This window comes from Benincasa hispida, chromosome 8 (genome assembly GCF_009727055.1).
Source record: "Benincasa hispida cultivar B227 chromosome 8, ASM972705v1, whole genome shotgun sequence".
Lineage (NCBI taxonomy): Eukaryota > Viridiplantae > Streptophyta > Magnoliopsida > Cucurbitales > Cucurbitaceae > Benincasa > Benincasa hispida.
Window position 1 is genome coordinate 25,679,929 of NC_052356.1, and position 18,810 is coordinate 25,698,738.

The following is an 18,810-nucleotide window of genomic DNA, read 5'->3' on the forward strand; positions in this document are numbered from 1 at the left end:
ATATAATTACTTTAACTTAATTATATATGATATAATTAATATAGTGTATTTGATACATTATAACATAAAGTTTAATTGAGAGAAAATAAATATTTGAACATATTCAAATATTAATTATATGAATGAGATTCACATAATTAAATTTATTATAAATGTGATTTATATTAAATACCATACACGTATGAGAGAAATAAAACTATAGATATATTGAATTTGATACAATATAAACTATACATTATGTGTTATATTTGATGTAACATATAATTTTATATATATATATATTATTTATTAAATTAAATTTATTAATTTAATTCTAAATTTCAATATTAAAGGGAGGGAGTTAATTCCCTCCCTTTAATTTTCTCTCATCAAATATGGGAGTGGGAGTGGTTTTGTTTTTTAGGTGATCTTCATCTTCTTCACAAAAGATCTCAGTTTTTTCTCTCCAGAAAAACATACAAAAGACTCCCTACAACAGAACTCTTCTCTCTCTCTCTCAAACTCTCTCCCTCTTCCAAAGTCTCAGAGCCCACACACTCCTGAGAAATTTTCATCCCAAAAGAGAATAGAGAGGTCTCACTTGTTGTGGTAGCCATTTTGGAGCGTGACTATTTAAGGAGGAATTTCGTGAAGAAATTGATTTTTTCAAGGGTACGTATTTCTCCCAATCCTTTCTCTTTTCTTTTTCAAAGGTGCATGTTATAAATTCTTCATTAATGCATAATTGTATATTCTATAATTTTTTTATAAAAATAAAAATTAGGCTGATCCCCGCTTCCGCTATGGAACTTCACAGTTTCTTCAATTGGTATCAGAGCGGTGGTTTTTTGTCCCAATTTTTATTGTTCTAGAATTGATTTTACAGATCTATTGGTGGGTTGCATTTTGTATGTATCATATGATGAATGATTATGAATGTTTGCAAATATTGGATGTTTACGGGATTATATCTTAGATCTATCACTTTAATTTTACAAATTTTGGTTTGCAAGGGCCCTCTGTTTTTTAGTATTAATTGCGATAGAGTCTATATTTTGAAAGTCTTGAGTCGTTCATGATCATTTCATGTTTGTCTGGAGAAAATGAGGCTAAAATCGGGAAAATTTGAAGGAATTTGCAACTGTACAATAACTATTGTACAGTAGCATTGCAATACTGCGAAGGGCAGAATGGAATGTTCTTTCCGTAACGTTGCAACGCTAGGTCACAACGTTGCAACACTCTGAGACTGAAAGAATGAATCAGCTCGCACACGATTCAATTCGTGGCTCGACTAGTCCATGCCCGGTTCGCTTAGTTCAAGCCGTTCATGGCTGGTTCGGGTTCTAGACGGCCCAGTTCGTGCGGTTCAAGACCCTGTTCGCTTGTACCCGGTTGGCTATTATTTTTGTAATAGTTAGTTGTTTTTAATTAATTAAATTCATATAAGTGTTATATTAATTTAATTAATTGTTTAGGAGTCCAGTCTCGGTCAAATAATTGTTTTAAATTATGCATATGATGTATGATTTTTTTTTATATATTTATATGTCATAATGTATGTCATATAATAAAATCCCACCATAGGTTATGCATTATTCATGCATAATTTATATTATAAATGTTATAATATATAGTTACATGATTTAATTTTATAGCATGCTCATGCATCATATAACATAAATATTGTAATATATGTTTGCATGCATTAATAACATAACCATACATCATTTATATTATAAGTATTATCATATATATTGAATGTATGGATGGTTGTATGTTAATCATTATTTCATTACTTTAGTATATAAATGTTATGTATGTTAAGTAATGAAATGGAATTACATGAAACATGTCACTAGGTTGTTTTATCATTGTTATAATTTGCCTAAATTGCTTTAACATACAACAATTAGTTTTAATTTATTTAATTTCTTTTATGAAAGTTATAATTAAATGAAATGAATTAAACTTAATAATTCAGAATTGCATGCAAACCTTAAGTTAAAATAATTTTTTTAAAAAATAGTTTTAAAACATGATTCATATAGATCTAAGATCACATTTCTAATAAGATTAGAAATAAGTTTAATAAGATTAAATTGGTTTTAATTAAAAGATTAAATTTATAGCAAATGTATCTATATGAGACCTTTTGTCTAAGCCTAGTTCTGTCTAGACTGAGATATTTAAGTTGACAGAAATGGAACACCCCTACTTGAGAACTGGCCTGAAAAGGTGATAGATTTGCTACAAGCATGCAATTATTGATTAAGGTTTATTAAAGTGTTTAATGAACGTTAATCAAAGTTGTTTAACTATCCAAAGTAATGTTACTGTTGGGCAAATTCAAACAATCACTTAGTAAAAATAGCCATATTTTTCTAAGTTAAATTAACCCTACGTAAAACACTCAGTGGGAGGAAAATAGGGTATATGATACTTCATTTTTCTTTTTCATGTTTTTCCTTGTAAATTCACACTGTGAGATCTATACTTGGCCTCGAGGCACCTTTGCTTGTGTCTCCCTATGGGTGGTGTTTGTATAGGTCAATACCAAGGTGAATGGAGAGAGTGTTTATAGTAAGTGAGAGTAAGACGTGTGTTAACACATCCCACGGTCTCTCTCATTAGTTAGTAGTAAATTTTCATGCTCGGCCTCGAGGCACCTTTGTTTGTGTTCTCCTACGGATGGCATTTGCATGACTCTTTACTCAAACTCTAGAAATGGATAGGATTGCTTTAGTTTTTTCTCCAATCGATTTTTTTTCTATGTTTGGCTCATTAGGGCGGAACTCTAGAATCTAAATGAGAGGTTACAGTTACAAGAAAATGTTAAGCAAGTTAATAGTTTTTGGACCGAGCAATGGTGACTGATATTTACAGTAACAAGAAGTTGTTATGTATATTGGTTAAGATGGTCTCATTTTAGTGAAGAGGTACCTAATCACCCTACGGTGGCTTTTACCCTTGCCTCATTGCAATATCATTGCAAAATAGATGTCACATAGGTTGCATTAAATTATTTTCCTAAATTTGATTGGTTTTTCAAATGGGTAATGCTTGAATTCTAATATAAATAATTTTGTATGTTCAAGCAAATTCATTATGATTCCGCAACACTAAACTTACTCATCGCCGACAAACTTATCGGCGAAAATTACACAACATGGAAAAACACAATCAACATAATATTAATCATTGATGACTTGAGATTTTTCCTTATGGAGGATTGTCCTTCTATTCCTGCTCAAAATGCTCCTTGAAATGTTCAGGAGGCATATGAGCATTGGATACAGGCAAATGAGAAGGCCCGGGCGTATATCTTGGAAAACCTTTCTAAAGTCTTGACCAAGAAGCACAAGTCCATGATCACTGACCATGAGATTATAGAGTTCCTGCGGAGAATGTTCGGACAACCGTCCGCATAACTCAGGCATGACACTCTGAAAAATATCTTCAATGCTCGTATGCAAGAAGAGGCATCTGTTAGAGAACATGTTCTCAACATGATGGTCCACTTCAACGTGGCAAAGATGAATGGTTCAGTCATAGATGAAGCCATTCAGGTTAGCTTCATATTAGAATCTTTATTTGAAAGTTTTTTGCAGTTCTGTAGCAATGCTGTGATGAATAGGATTGAATATAACCTGACCACCTTGCTCAACGAGCTATAGACATTCAAATCCTTGATGAAATCAAAGGAATAGAAGGGTGAGGCAAATGTTGCTTCATCCTTTAAGAAGTTCTACAGTGGTTCGACCTTTGGAACTAAGTCTGTGCCTTCTTCTTCCAGCACCAAGAAGTGGAAGAAGAAGAAAGGTGGAAAGAGGAAAGCTACCCACCAACTACTGCTTAGAAGGGCAAGAAGGCCAATGCTGTAAAGAGAATCTGTTTCCATTGAAATCATAAGGGTCACTAGAAGAGAAATTGTCCCAAATATTTGGCAGAATAGAAGAAGACCAAGCAAGATAAATATTATTTTGGAGACTTGTTTAGTGGAGAATGATGATTCAACTTGGTTAATAGATTCAAGCGCCAATAACAATGTTTGTTCTTCATTTTAGGGAATTAGTTTCTAGCGGCAACTGGCGGCTGAGGAGATGGCGATGTGTGTTGGAACTGGACACGTCGCTTATGGTAGTGGGAAAGCTTCGACTCTGCTTATAGAAATATTATATTTTATTTGATGGAACGAACACATGCACAGCGAAATAAAAACGAATCTAAAGTACTCTAATTAGGTTAATTACAAAGATAAGCATGCAATTGACATAAATAAAAGGAGGAAAATAATACAACATTTGTAGACTTTGAATCTTCTCCAAATTAGCTCCAATCTCCTCACGAATGGTTCGTAGACCACCACGAGAGTCTTCCTGACTATTTTTCAGGCTTAGATCGGGATGGTGAGATTCGGTGAGAAATTTGGAGAGGAAAAATTTTAAAACTTTGAGAGAAAAATGTTATGAGATTATCACATAATCTCATCATATTCCAATATGGCCAAGAGTTCTTAAAAATCATTAAACAATCGCTTTTAAAGACCATTACATAAATATGTAACTTTGAGTTTGATGAAAATTTGATGCTAAAATATCCACTAACTCAAAGTGGGATTTAGTAGGGCAAGTGTCTTCAAAGAAAGACAATACTTAACAATCCAAAATTTGACATTTCCCACTCACATATGTTAGATCTTTCCAATAACTTGGTCAAAGTTTGACTCTCAAAGTCCAAAGTCAACAAATTTGATTTTTTTTCACTTTCAAAAGTCAAAAGTCAACAATTTGACTTTCATTGCATTTTTAACCTAGTCAACAATTTGACTTTTAATATAAATTTGACCATTCCATTTAATTTCAAAATTAATTCTGTTAATAAATTTTAAAAATTAAATTAACATTAAATAATTAGTTAAACAATTTAGTTAATTTAATTTAATATTAAATCCAACATTAATCCCAATGAATATGAATCACTATTCACAATCTTAATAATTAAATCTTATTTAAATATCTTCTATTTTCTCTCTCTTTATGTTTAATTCACAATTAAACATTAGATTAAATATATCGTATATATTTATCACTTTGCTCTAAAAATCGAATTTGAACACTTCAAATTCGTTCGTCACATTGTTCTAAGCTTTAGTCCGATATGAGCTAGTATGGGGACCTCATGGATCTATAGATCATGGGCTCCAATGATCCGTGATTAACTGGCTAAACTCTTTAATCTAATTAACTACCATTCGTTAACTAATTGGTCACTCCACTAAAAGCCCAGTAGTTGCACTCCCCTCACTGTAGTTATATTATGTGCACTCGATATAACCATGATTAGTAAGTCAACCCTTCAGTTGTTCGTAATAATGGCCGGGTCAAAAGCTGTTTTTCCCCCGAGATTACGTCTTGCTCCTTAAGTTCCACTGATCCTCTAATGAACAATTGGTTTGTGATCCAATCATTAAATCGAGTCCTTCTCGAGCCAATGAGAGGGTAAGGCCCCTTGTTCAATACTAAAAGTCAACAATTAAGGGAATAACCTCTCTACTATCTCTAAAAGTGGGTAGGAGTGAATTCTGTCTTGCACCCTATGTCCCTAACTATCTACTTGGTCTTACCTCTGAGATGGGAGACTTGGGCACTATTGAGCAACCCTCACCTATGCAAATCTAAGGATAATCTCAAATAAACAGAAGTTTACAGTTACTCAGGATTAAGGTCAAGTTACCTAGGTCATCGCTTTGAAATAGTCCGTCTTAAAAAGTAAACAACGTTATAAAGTAAGAATGAATTAATTCTTGATCCAATCTTATGCAAACTCTTGCATAGGACGTTCCCACTCTTCATGTCAATACATGAATGAATAAGATCACTTCGTTTGTAGCACTTTACAAAAAAGTTGTAACAACTACAGAGTGAGCCGCATCCGATAATGTTACCAGAATAATGTACCCAACCTTATTCATATACTATAGGTCATTTTGGCTATTTACTGAGCTTGATATACTCTTATGTTTCCATATAAAGTTTATGTATTCATATAATAGCCATGGATCTTTAGTTTATTGGATTTAGACTTTACAAGTGCAATTCACATATTCAACAACAGTTTTATTGAATAAACGTCAATATCCATTTCTTAGAATCTTGTATTTTATGTCGAGACAACAACTTGTCTAAATAAGATGTATGAGACAAGGCTATCGTTATGTTCTAGCGGTCTCGAATGATTAGGATCCCAAGAACATACTGTACTTCTCCTAAATCCTTCATTTGGAATTGCATGGCTAGCCATGTCTTAATGTCAGCTAGAAAATCTACTTCATTCCTAATTAAAGGATATCATCAACATATAAAATCAGAAAAGCTACAGTTTTGTTGACAATCTTCTTGTAAACACAAGGTTCATCAACATTCTGTTCAAAGCCATAAGATTTGATCGCAGGATCAAGATACTTGTTTTAGCCCATAAATGGATCTATTAAGCTTTCAAAACTTTTGCTCCTGACCTTGTGCAATAAAACCCTCTGGTTGAGACATATAGATACTCTCTTCAAGATAGCCATTCAATAAAGTTGTCTTGACATCCATTTGGCAGATTTCATAATCCTAAAAACTGGCAATGGATAAGAGTATCCTAATAGATTTGTTCATGACAACTGGAGAGAAGGTTTCTTCATAGTCCATTCCCTCTCTTTGGGAAAACCCTTTTGCTACAAGTCTAACTTTGTAGATCTATACCTTACTAGCTTGGTCTCGTTTTCTCTTGTAGATTCATTTACAACCAATGGGTTTTACCCCCTTCTGTTTGATCTACAAGATCCCAGACTGAATTGAAGTACATTGACTCCATTTCGAGGTGCATGGCTTTTATCCACTAGTCTTTATCTACATAACCCTTTGCTTGTTTAAAAGTCAATGGATCCTCTAAGTCATCATCAAGTATGATGACCTGGGTTTCAATTAAACCCACGTACCGGCCAGGCTGTTCCACAATCCTTCCACTACGTCGAGGCATTCTCAACTCTTGAGAAGAATGTGAAATACCAGTTCCATCAACAACTCTTGTTGAAGGACTTGCTCGATCAACAACTCTTGTTGATCTATCTGTAGTTTCTCTAGTTATCTCACTTAATACTAGCTTACTGCGAGGTTGATGATTTTTAATGTGGTCTTCCTTCAAGAATGTTGCATTTGTCGACACAAATACTTTATCTTCCTGAGGATCATAAAAGAAACCGCCTTTTGTCTCTTTGGGATAGCCTACAAATAGACATACCTTTGAACGACATTCCAGCTTCTTTGGATTTTACACCAACACATGAGTTGAGCATCCCTAAATCCAGAAGTGACGTAAACTACATTTATGTCCTCTACATAACTTGTAAGATGTTTTTGAAACACTTTCGAGGGAACCATGTTCAATATATACATCGCAGTTCCTACTGCGTGACCCCAAAAAGAACTTGGCAACTAAGCATAACTCATCATAGAATGAACCATGCCTAATAGGGTTCTATTTCTCCTTTCTGCAATACCATTTTGTTGAGGTGTGCTAGGTGCTGTGAGTTGTGACTGAATTCCATGTTCTATCAAATATTCCTAGAATTTTAAGTCCATGTACTCACCACCTCGACTTGATCGAAGTGTTTTGATCCTTTTACCTAATTGGTTCTCAACCCCTGCCTTATATTCCTTGAACTTTTCAATTGTATCGCACTTATGATGCATTAGGTAAATGTAGCCATACCTTGAATAATCATCGATGAAGCTTGATGATTCATACCTTCATCTCGCTTTTGTTCTGATTGGTATCTTAATTCTCCCAGAGTCTCGTTGTTTATAATTATACACATTGTTTATGAATAAAATAAATGTTATTTCATTCTGACTTTTACTCATATCCAATAAACAAAGTTCCATGGTTATCTTATGTAAACTTAAGCATGTATATGAGATATACAAGTGGATCATGCCTTAATTGATAATCTAAATAGGTTTGTAATATAAGGATTAAGGTGGGATACCTGATCCTTGTGACATTACGGATGCGGCTCGCTTTGTAGAGGTTTGCAAGTGTTGTAAACTACTACAAATGGTAGATCTTGACCATTCATGTGGAGACATGCGAGCGAGGCTATCCTATATAAAGAGTTTGTATAAGACCGGACCACGAGATGACTAGACTCTGTATATAACATTGTTGATATTGGAGACTTACATCTCACCTAAACAACTATAGGTGACACGACCTTAATCCTGAGTGTTTTAGAAACTCTTACCTTTGAAGGCGGTCCTTTGATTAGTATGGGTGAGAGTGGCCAGATTGCCAACTCAACATACCTACCTTTTTGGGGACTTGTCTGGTTTGGGAGCTGGGAACTCAATACATAAAATGGAATTCATTCCTTTCCCCAAGCAGGGGTAAGTAAATAGATTACTCTCTTAAGGGCTGATTTTGGGGCTTCAACATAGTGGCCACAGCTTCTCTTTGGAAGAGAGGACTCAGTCATAGTAGGACTATGAATTATGTTCATTAGAGGGATCAATGGTACTTAAGGGGTTAGATGTAACTACAAGGGCATAACAGTTATTGGCCGAGCTGTACTTATGAGCGATCTGTTAAGGGTTGTCGCACTGTTGATTGGTTAAGATGGACACATAATATATCTGTGGTAAGAAGTGTTCAATTGTCGATCTTTAGTGGAATGCCTGATAGTTAACGGATGGTGGATCTCGTGACTAAAGAGTTTAGTTAGTTATTCACGTACCGTTGGAGCTTCGAGCTACAGTTTCATAAGGTCCCCTTGGTAGCTCAATAGATTTTTAAGCTGAGGATCAGTTCTTGATGTTGATTTGAAAAGTTCAAATTGACAAAAGGTAATTTGATTATATATGATACGATCGGTTTGGTGTATGAGATACATCAAGTGTAGGATTAATGTGAATGAGATTTACATTAAGTGCCATGGAATAGAAAAAGAGCTATGGTTTGTATGTTTCATGAGATGAAATATGAAAATTATAGGTTATAAATATAGTATGATAAGTTAGTTATCATTTATATTTATAATAATATTAATTATTGGATATTATCTTTTTTTTTCTCTAATAACCAATTGAGTGGGAAGTTATTGGTGTTTTCATGATAACCGTGAGATAAAAGGAAAAATGTTTTCCTAATTTTAGTAAGAAATTTTTTTTGCATTTTATGAGTTTAAGATTTCCATTCTCGGAAAGTACTCATGAATAGTTGTCAAGTAAATCAGATTTACTAAACGACAGCTTGGAGTTAGCTACATGATCGTGGAGTGTTCTTACACGATAGACACTCAACTAGACGATGAGCTAAACGATCGCATAGCTTTTGTTAGGCGATCACATAGCTTTTCCTAAATGATTGGGCATCGACTTATACGATAGGCTGCTTCATTTCCCATTTGCTTAATCATTTATATGATTGTTCTTCCTTCGATTTTCTGCCTCTAACCAAGTCCACACAGAACCTACCCTCTAGAATCTCACACCGATAATACCAAGGTAACCTTCTTGATGGTGTCATACTCAACTCGACACAGTCGAGGTTTTGTGGAGGCCATTCGCGGTGTTCGGGGTGTTCGTGACCTTGGCGATTGCTTTGTTCGAGTTTGCTGTGATCGTGCAGTGTAGCAGTCATGTTGGACGAACGTTCGTGTTTTGTTGTGTTGCTGTGATCGAGCGTTCGTGATCAAGGATCCTGAAGATGAGTCTACAAAGGTTTGTTGATTATTGTCCTTGATCTATTGTAAAACATGCTGTGATTTCTGTTTTGCGCATAACTGTATGTTTCCGTTCGTGATTGTAATTGTAATGTTCATATATGATTGAAATTTGGAAAGATCCTTCCACTGCTCATGGAAATCCTCGTGTCCAATTTCCTTCAGCTTTAACATTCATTGGACCACAAAGGTCTGGATGTACTAGCTCTAAAGGTTCTTTGGCGCTAAGATCTTTTGGTCATCTTACCCTCAAGACAAGATTCACATGGCGGTAAAAAGCTATTTTCTAACTGGTTTAGAAGTCTACTCTTAACCAATCTCCCAATCCTATTATGATTAAAGTGACCTAGTCTTAGGTTCCAAAGATAGGTATTTGGAGAAAATTTTCTTTTCTTATGATGAGTTTCAACTATTTTAAACATCTCAATATTCAAAACGACTTTTACCTCAGTTAGTTTTAACATGTATAAGTTATTCTCTAGATCTGCAGAATAAACTGTATTACCTTTTGAGATAATGAACATTTCATTATATTCAAAAGAAACTTTGTAATTTTGTTCTAGCAAACATGAGATAGAAATTAAATTCCTTTTCATAAAGGGAATGTAATAAAAAATTTCAAGTAAAATGTATTTATCTCCAATAAATAACTTTATATCTCCCGCTGCTTTAGCCGAAATGACCTCCCCGGTCCCTACCTTAAAGGTTGCTTCGCCTTCTGTAAGTTGTCTCCAAGAACTAGTTTCTTGAGTAAAAATACAGTCGTGATTAGCTACTCTTGAATCCAATATCCATGCTAACTTATCATTTTCCACCAAGCATGTCTCAATGACAAGTAAATCATATTTTACTTTGTTGTGCTTTCTGGTCTGTAGAAAAATTGGGTGGAAGAAGCATAATAGGTTAGGGTTAGGATAAAATAGCGCAAGAGAGAGTCTTTCCCGCTCCGTGTGGTACGAAATTACGCTATCGAAAAGCAGCGAGGAAAGAATAGGAATGAATAGGAGTACTATTCTGTTGCCGAAAAGAGCTTCTTAGCCAACACTCACTAAGATAGAGCTATTAGAGTTCTCGGGTCAGCTCCTGGGGAAGAGCTAGCCCAGTTTATATTATAGATGTAGGAAGATCAGTTTGGGAAGTAAGAAGCCCTCTTAGCTACTTGTACTGCAAAGAATTCTCGATGTGAAAACACAGAGACAAAAGGCTGATCTTTGAATAGGAAAAAGAGTGGATCTGCAGGGAATTGGCTTATTCGAAAAAAGCCTTGTTCTTTGGAAGATCGAGATCGTGTCTGGTACTGCACGGTTCCACTCTGCAAGAACTCCGAATCATTCTCTTGAAGCTCATCCTCTTCATCATAAATGATCTGCTTGCCTCGAAATGACCTAGCTCAATAGGGAAATTCCAATTCATTGGGCCTTTCGATACAATCAAATAGAAAGCCCCAAGGGCGCTATATTCTAGGAGCCCAAACTATGTGATTGAATAAATCCACCTCGAGCTAGTAATCGACGATATACTCATATTGGTGACGTTATTGTTGCTGTAATCAAGAAAGCCGTCCCAAATACACCTTTAGAAAGATCAGAAGTGATCAGAGCTGTAATTGTACGTACTTGTAAAGAACTCAAACGAGAAAACGGTATGATAATACGATATGAACTATCCATGTGGCTGAGAGCCCTCACAGCCCAGGCACAACGACACAATTATCAAGGGTGCGCTCTACCACTGAGCTAATAGCCCGTCGTGCGGGCCTCCCGCTGGGGGCCCGCTATGCCAAAAGCGAGAGAAACCCCATNGCCCGTCGTGCGGGCCTCCCGCTGGGGGCCCGCTATGCCAAAAGCGAGAGAAACCCCATCCCTCTCTTTCCTTTTTTCGCTCCTCTGTTAAAACGTAGTTTAAATCATCAACGGCTAGTATATTCGATTCCCATATTGATTTACCGTTAAAAGAGTCGGAAGCGAGTAAATTTCAAAATTTTAACATGCTGAAAGTATAAACAAATTCTAATTGTGAATTGCTTCTAAACCCAGTCAAATTTTAGCAAAGTAATAATGTACCCAAATTTCATTATTTTATTTGCAACGATACTATATTGAGTAAGAATAAGTGCTACCTAGCGGCAGTCAAATACTCCTTCACTAAAGCAAGACATTCTTGACTGACTAAATACTATCTCTAGAATAACTCATATTCCGATTGTCATTTAACCACCGTCTTCGTTCAAGAACTTACTAACACTTAGTAATTTTGTAAGTGTAACCTTCCATTTTCAGATCTCAGAGATTAGGGGCCCGAACGATGCCACCGAATTGGAGAGTCAAAGTTGGGAAATGACCTAAGAAATCATCCAATTATGGAGTTTGAGTTATTTCTAATCCTATGTTACAACCCTTCGAGGGGATAAGCAGGCGCAACATAGGAATCTCATGGTCCAAACTAATGGAAGAGACCGTAAGACACGTTGACACAATTCTTCACCCACTTACTATGAACTGCTTCCCCTATTCACCTTTATATTGACCCATGGAAACACTTTTCAAATGGAGGTCAATTCTAGGGTGACACGAAGCATTGCATGGATCTTATGGTGTGAACTTTTTGGGACGTGAAAGCTAAGGACAACATATCCTATATGTTATTAATCTCCCCCAAAGTGTTCTATTTTTTTTTTGGATAAATATTTACTTAGGAATTTTCTGGCTAATTAAACAACCTAAATCTATGTGGTTTATCCAAGTATAACGATTATAATTGGATTTAACCTACGATGTCTAGGTGAAAAATCAATTTTAACACCTTACACCGCTCATGTGTGCTTATAAAATCGATTAACAACGCTCAATTATTCGACCATAATCTCCAGGTAGGAGGTATTCCATAAACCGTCAACTTAAGTACCCTCAGCCTTAGACAGGATTATATACTGGTTGAGTTTGTAACCGTATTTTACAAGATGTCGACCTATTTTAACTATTAAAACAGATGGTTAACCTACGTGAGCATGTTTTTATCTTTGTTATGGATTTTAATGTCCAATCCAATTTTATAACAACTTATAAAATAATAGACATACTTTGCATCCGTAACATGCTTTTATATAACAATTATATAAACATTCATTCCATACATTAATATAACAACTTATATTAAAAGCCATGGAATCTTACACATGCATACTATACATTATAACACTTATAATATAGTTACAATGCATGCTACATGCTTATCCTATGGTGAGATTTTAAATCTACATGGCATACAATATACATACAATAGATAAATTATTTAATTCCTACATTCATAATGCATAATTAAATAAACACACTATAATTTTGCCATCCTAAGCTAGCTAAAAGCTACACTTATTACAATAATAAGTAGAAACCAACCCCGAATCACCTCTAAACACTTTGAACTAGCCTAAACCGCTTGAAATAGGCTTGAATCGGCCTTCAAAACTACAAAACCTCCCAAAACCCGCCCAAAATCGGTCAAAACATGTCAAACAAATCGAACCAGACCGGTCCAGACCATCTGGACCGGCTGAGCCACCACTAGGCACGCGGGTTGAGCTCGGGTCGACGGGTTGGACGAGGGCACAGGTCATGGGTCATAGCAAAGAAGCTAGGCTAGATTGAACTGGGCTGGCGCACTTAGGTCATGCGCGTTGGGGCGTCAACTGGAGCGAACATTGGCCGAGCGAGGGCGGAGCTGGGAGCGTGCTTGGGTATCCACGGGGTTGGGTCAATAGGTGGGTCTCCGAGTCTAGAGCGGGTTTGAGACAGCCATACGCGTCAGCCACTCCTCGAGGGTCGAGCGTCTTTCGGGTCGGGTCGTGAACCAGGTCATTAAGCTTTATTCGGGTTTGTGATCAATTTTTCACCAAATTGGAGCTGTCCTCTTTGCCAGAACCAAACAATTATAGCCTAATTTCGACTCTAATTACTCTAGAAAATTTACAGACCCTTCAAGGCACTGATAACGGGCAAAAATGCACGTTATCATAGTGCTAAGTTCTTAAATAATGTTGGCTTGCATTGATAAAATATAATTAGATCGTGTCCAAAAAGCATTAAATTCATAACATTGCGATCGCATGCATTCATCGCATAGAAACAGTTGATTTTTGTATTTTTATGCAGAATATGCATTGACGCAAGGCGAAAAGAGCGATCAAAAGAAATCAACGGACAAGCGCAGCATTACCACAAGGGTTTGCAGTGATTTGTGTTCGAAAACATCTGCTCAAGAAGGATTGCCGTATAGAGTCAGCGCAACTTGGTGGGTGCATCTAGGTGAAAGGCATAATTAATCACGATGAGACAGAAAGCTGATGACGGTTCGAATTAAGTTGACAGCTGCTAACAATAACGAGTACATTCAGCTTTTCGGTGACAAATATTCGACGTATCAGTCAGGGAATTAAAGCCATCCCATCTGTGCAATCATAAGAGAGAAACCGCCCTTCACCCCGAAGCGCTATAAATACCAACGGCATCCTTCAGAAAAGGAGTTCGGAGAGTTAGAGAATTTTTCCTTAGATAGTTTAGCCTTGTTCTTAGATTTTCTTTTATTCTAAGGTGAAAGCAAGAGAAGGAAGTTGTACTGATAGATCGTTCCGGTAAGCTTGGGAGAGCGTCGAAAGCTTCAAGATCAGAGAGAGGGCCAACTCCTGCGGAAGCAGAAATATCTTTTGAACCGAATAGAGATTGCTAGTGTAAAAGCCTCAGTCAACAAGGGATTGCTACTAGGCTCTTTACCTTTATCTTCCATTGTTATTTTGTACTCAAACTCATTTATAGAAATGGAATCTACTTCTCTATATCTATTCACTCTCTGTTATTTACGCATGAGTAGCTAAATCTGTTGAATGGGTTGAGAAGCACTTAACTAGCATAACTGGGGATCTTCATTCTATGCGATTATCTTGTATTATGTTGCTTCATTCGTCCATTAGAGATACCCGAGAGGGTAGTTTAAGGACAGGATCTAGGCTTGGAAAAGTCAGGTTAGAATCTAGGCTCGGGAGAGTCAAATTTGAACGTATAATCAAGAGGTAGGAGCTTAGGAATAAACACTGTTTGCTACTAACGTGTCACATGCATCCTAGAGATAGGATATGATTATGTACGGTCACCTTGCCTTTGTGCATCTTGCATCATCGCATAGGAAAAGAGTAGAGACTTAGGAATAAGCTCTATGGATACTTTTGCATTCAACACATGTGTCCTAGACTTAGAAGCACTGCATTTGCATTGGAAAATGACTTGCCGTGCATGGTTGTAGCATGATCGCATAGTCTGATGCATTCCCAAGTAACGCTAACTAAAAACCTTCTCAACCCGTTCTCAGTGCATTTATCACACAACTAAACTTTCCTCAAATCCACCGCATTTATTTATTTTTCATTACCACAATCAATAAAACTAAACAACTATTTGAGTTACCGGTTACCGCAAAGTTTCTAAAAATTACCACCGCTACCTATTTTCCCAAGTTCCGAAGTTCGACCCTGGACTTATCAGGAACTCAGTGGGGTTTACACTTGGATTCCATTGAGAAAACTTGAATGCTCAACGCAATTTCATCATTGCATTTCATCCATAATTCCACATCATAAAATAACGCATCAGGCACGTTAAAGCCAATAAAACATAGGGCAATTACAATAATTATTATAATCCAAGAGGAAAAATAGATGTCAAAACCGAAATTATCCATTTTAATCCACAACTATTTATCTCATGAACCAATACCCACCATATGCCAAAATTAACCAAAAATTGAGTACTTGAAGCATCCTCTGATACCAATTGATGGAACGGACACATGCGTAGTGGAAGAAAAACGAATCTAAAGTACCATAATTAGGTTAATTACAAACTATGAAGCACAGATATAGATACGACTACACGATACGGATACGATTGGATACAACTATTCTTCAATTTCTAAAAAACTAAGATACGAATACATCTAAGGATGCATAATTTTTTATATATATATTTCTAAAAAACGAGGATACTGATACTTTGAAGATAAATTTTCTTTTTCTTTTAAAAAAATCTAGGATATAGATAAATTTAGCATACAAGTTAACAAAAATAGCACAAAATAGAATACAAACATTGCAATACAATACAAAAAAAGCAACATCGAAGATGTTGAAGTACAATAGTTAATAAAATGCAATAGAAAAGTTTCATATTGGAAAGAAGAAAAAGAAAAAGATTAGAGAGAGAAGTATGAAGATAAACGAAGAATTTCTTCATTGAATTGTTGAAGATATCCAAATGGTTTATATTTTGGTGGACTTTGTGGGGACTCAAATGTGAAGATGGAGATTAGATGATTCTAGTCTAGGGTTTGGTGCGTTATTTTTTTTCCTTTTAGTTTTGGACACGAGCAGTGAACTTTTTAAATAGGTTGCCTAGTTTTAGATTGGAAAAGATTAGATGAGTTGCTTGTCTTTTTTTTTAAAAAAAAAAGTATGCGTAGAAATAGATACGTCAAATCGCGTGTCAGATACATATCTGGAAAATATCTAGAAGTATCGGTATCCGATACGTGTCTGATACGGATTCTTTGCCTCACATGAAATATCTGTGCTTGATAGTTTACAAAGATAAGTATGCTATAGAACAAGTAAAAGTGGAAAAAGAATACAACCTTTGTAGACTTTGAATCTTCTCCAAATTAGTTCCAATCTCCTCACGAACAGTTCGTAGACCATCATGAGAGTCTTCCCGATTATTCTTCAATCTTAGAACGGGATGGTGGGATCCGGTGAGTGACTAATTTGGAGAGAAAAAAAGCTAATACTTTGAGAGAAAAATGTTATGAGATTATCACATAATCTCATCAAATTCCACTATGACTAATAGTTCTTAAGAATCATTAAACACTCCCTTTTAAAGACCATTTCATGCAAACATGCAACTTTGAGTTTTATGAAATTTGACACTAAAAAATCCACTAACTCAAAGTGGAATTTAGTGGGGTAAGTGTCTTGAAAGGAAGACAACACTTAGCAATGCAAAAGTTGACATTTCTCACTCACAAATGTTGAATCTTTCCACTAACTTGGTCAAAGTTTAACTCTCAAAGTCCAAAGTCAAAAAATTTGACCTTTTTGGCTTTCAAAAGTCAAAAGTCAACAATTTGACTTTCATTCATTTTTAACATAGTCAACAATTTGACTTTTAATGCAATTTTGGCCAATTCCATTTAATTTCAAAATTAATTCTAATAATAAATTTTAAAAATTAAATTAATATTAAATGATTAATTAAATAATTTAATTAACTTAATTTAATATTAAATCCAACAATAATCCCAATGAATGTGAATCACTATTCATAATATTGATATTTAAATCTTATTTAAATATCTCATATTTTCTCTCTCTTTATGTTTAATTCACAATTAAACATTAGGTTAAATATATCGTATATATTTACCACTTTGCTCCAAAAATCAAATTTGAACACTTCAAATTCGCTCGTCAAACTGTTCTAAGGTTTATTCTGATATGAGCTAGTAGGGGGACCTCGTGGACCTACAAATCATGGACCTCATGGACCTATTACACTCCCATCATTGTAGATATATTATGTCCACTCGATATAACCATGATTAGTAAGTCAACCCTTCACAGGTTATTCGTAAAAATGACTGGGTCAAAAGTTGTTTTACCCTCGAGATTACATCTTACTCCTTAAGTTCCATTGATCCTCTAATGAACAATTGGTTTGCGATTGAATCACTAAATCGAGTCCCTCTCGGGCAATTAGAGGGTGAGTCCCCTTGTTCAAGACCTGGATTCAGCACTTAAGGGAACAACCTCTCTACTATCTCCAAAAACGGGTAGGAGTGAATTTCTTCTTGCACTCATGTCGCCAGCTATCTACCTAGTCTTATCCCTGAAATGTGAGGTTTATTGAGCCGGCACTGTTGAGCCAACCCTCACTCATGAAAATTTAAGGATAATCCTAAATAAGCAGGAGTTCATAGTCAGCCGAGGATTAAGGTCAAGTTACCTAGGTCATCGCTTTGAAATAGTCAGTCTTAAACAGTAAACAACATTATAAAGTAAGAGTGACTTAATTCTTGGTCCGATCTTATGCAAACTCATTGTATAGGACACCCCACTCCTCATGTAAATACATGAATGAATCAAGATCACTTCGTTGTAGCACTTTACAACAAATTGTAACAACTACAGAGTGGGCCACATCCGAAAGTGTTACTAGATTAAGGTACCCAGTCTTATTCGTATACTATAGACGATTTTGGCTATTTACTGAACTTGATCCACTCTTATGTATCCACATAAAGTTTATGTATTCATATAATAACCATGAATCTTTAGTTTATTGGATTTAGACTTTACAAGTGCAATTCACATATTCAACAACAGTTTTATTGAATAAATGTCAATAACATCTTTATTGATAATAGAATATGTTTAACATTACAAACTGCGAGTTTTAGGACATACAACCCAACAGATATGTATATGTAGTTCCAGGCTTGAAAAGGAACCTGATTTCTGCAAAATATCTTCTAGAACAACATTACTCTTTAAATTTTTTTTGTAAATAAAGTGTTTGTTTACAAGAATGGAGTATATATTTGTTGTGCTAATCTCGAAGAAATTTATATGTGCTAAGACCGTTAGCAATTAAAAACCTCCTAAATACTAAACTGTTTAAAACTACGGTAACTCATAATAAAAGACTTAAAATTTCTCCTAAGGAAAATGCCTATCTTTGGCATATGAGATTAAGACACATAAATCTCAATAGGATTGAGAGACTGGTTAAAAATGGACTTCCAAGCGAGTTAGAAGAAAATTCTTTACCTGTGTGTGAGTCATACCTTGAAGGCAAAATGACTAAAAGATCTTTTACTAAAAAAGGTCACAGGGCCAAAGAACTCTTAGAACTTGTACATTTAGACCTCTGTGGTCCAATGAATATTAAGGCAAGAGGAAGGTTTGAATATTTCATCACTTTTACTAATGATTATTCTAGATATGGGTATGTTTATTTAATGCA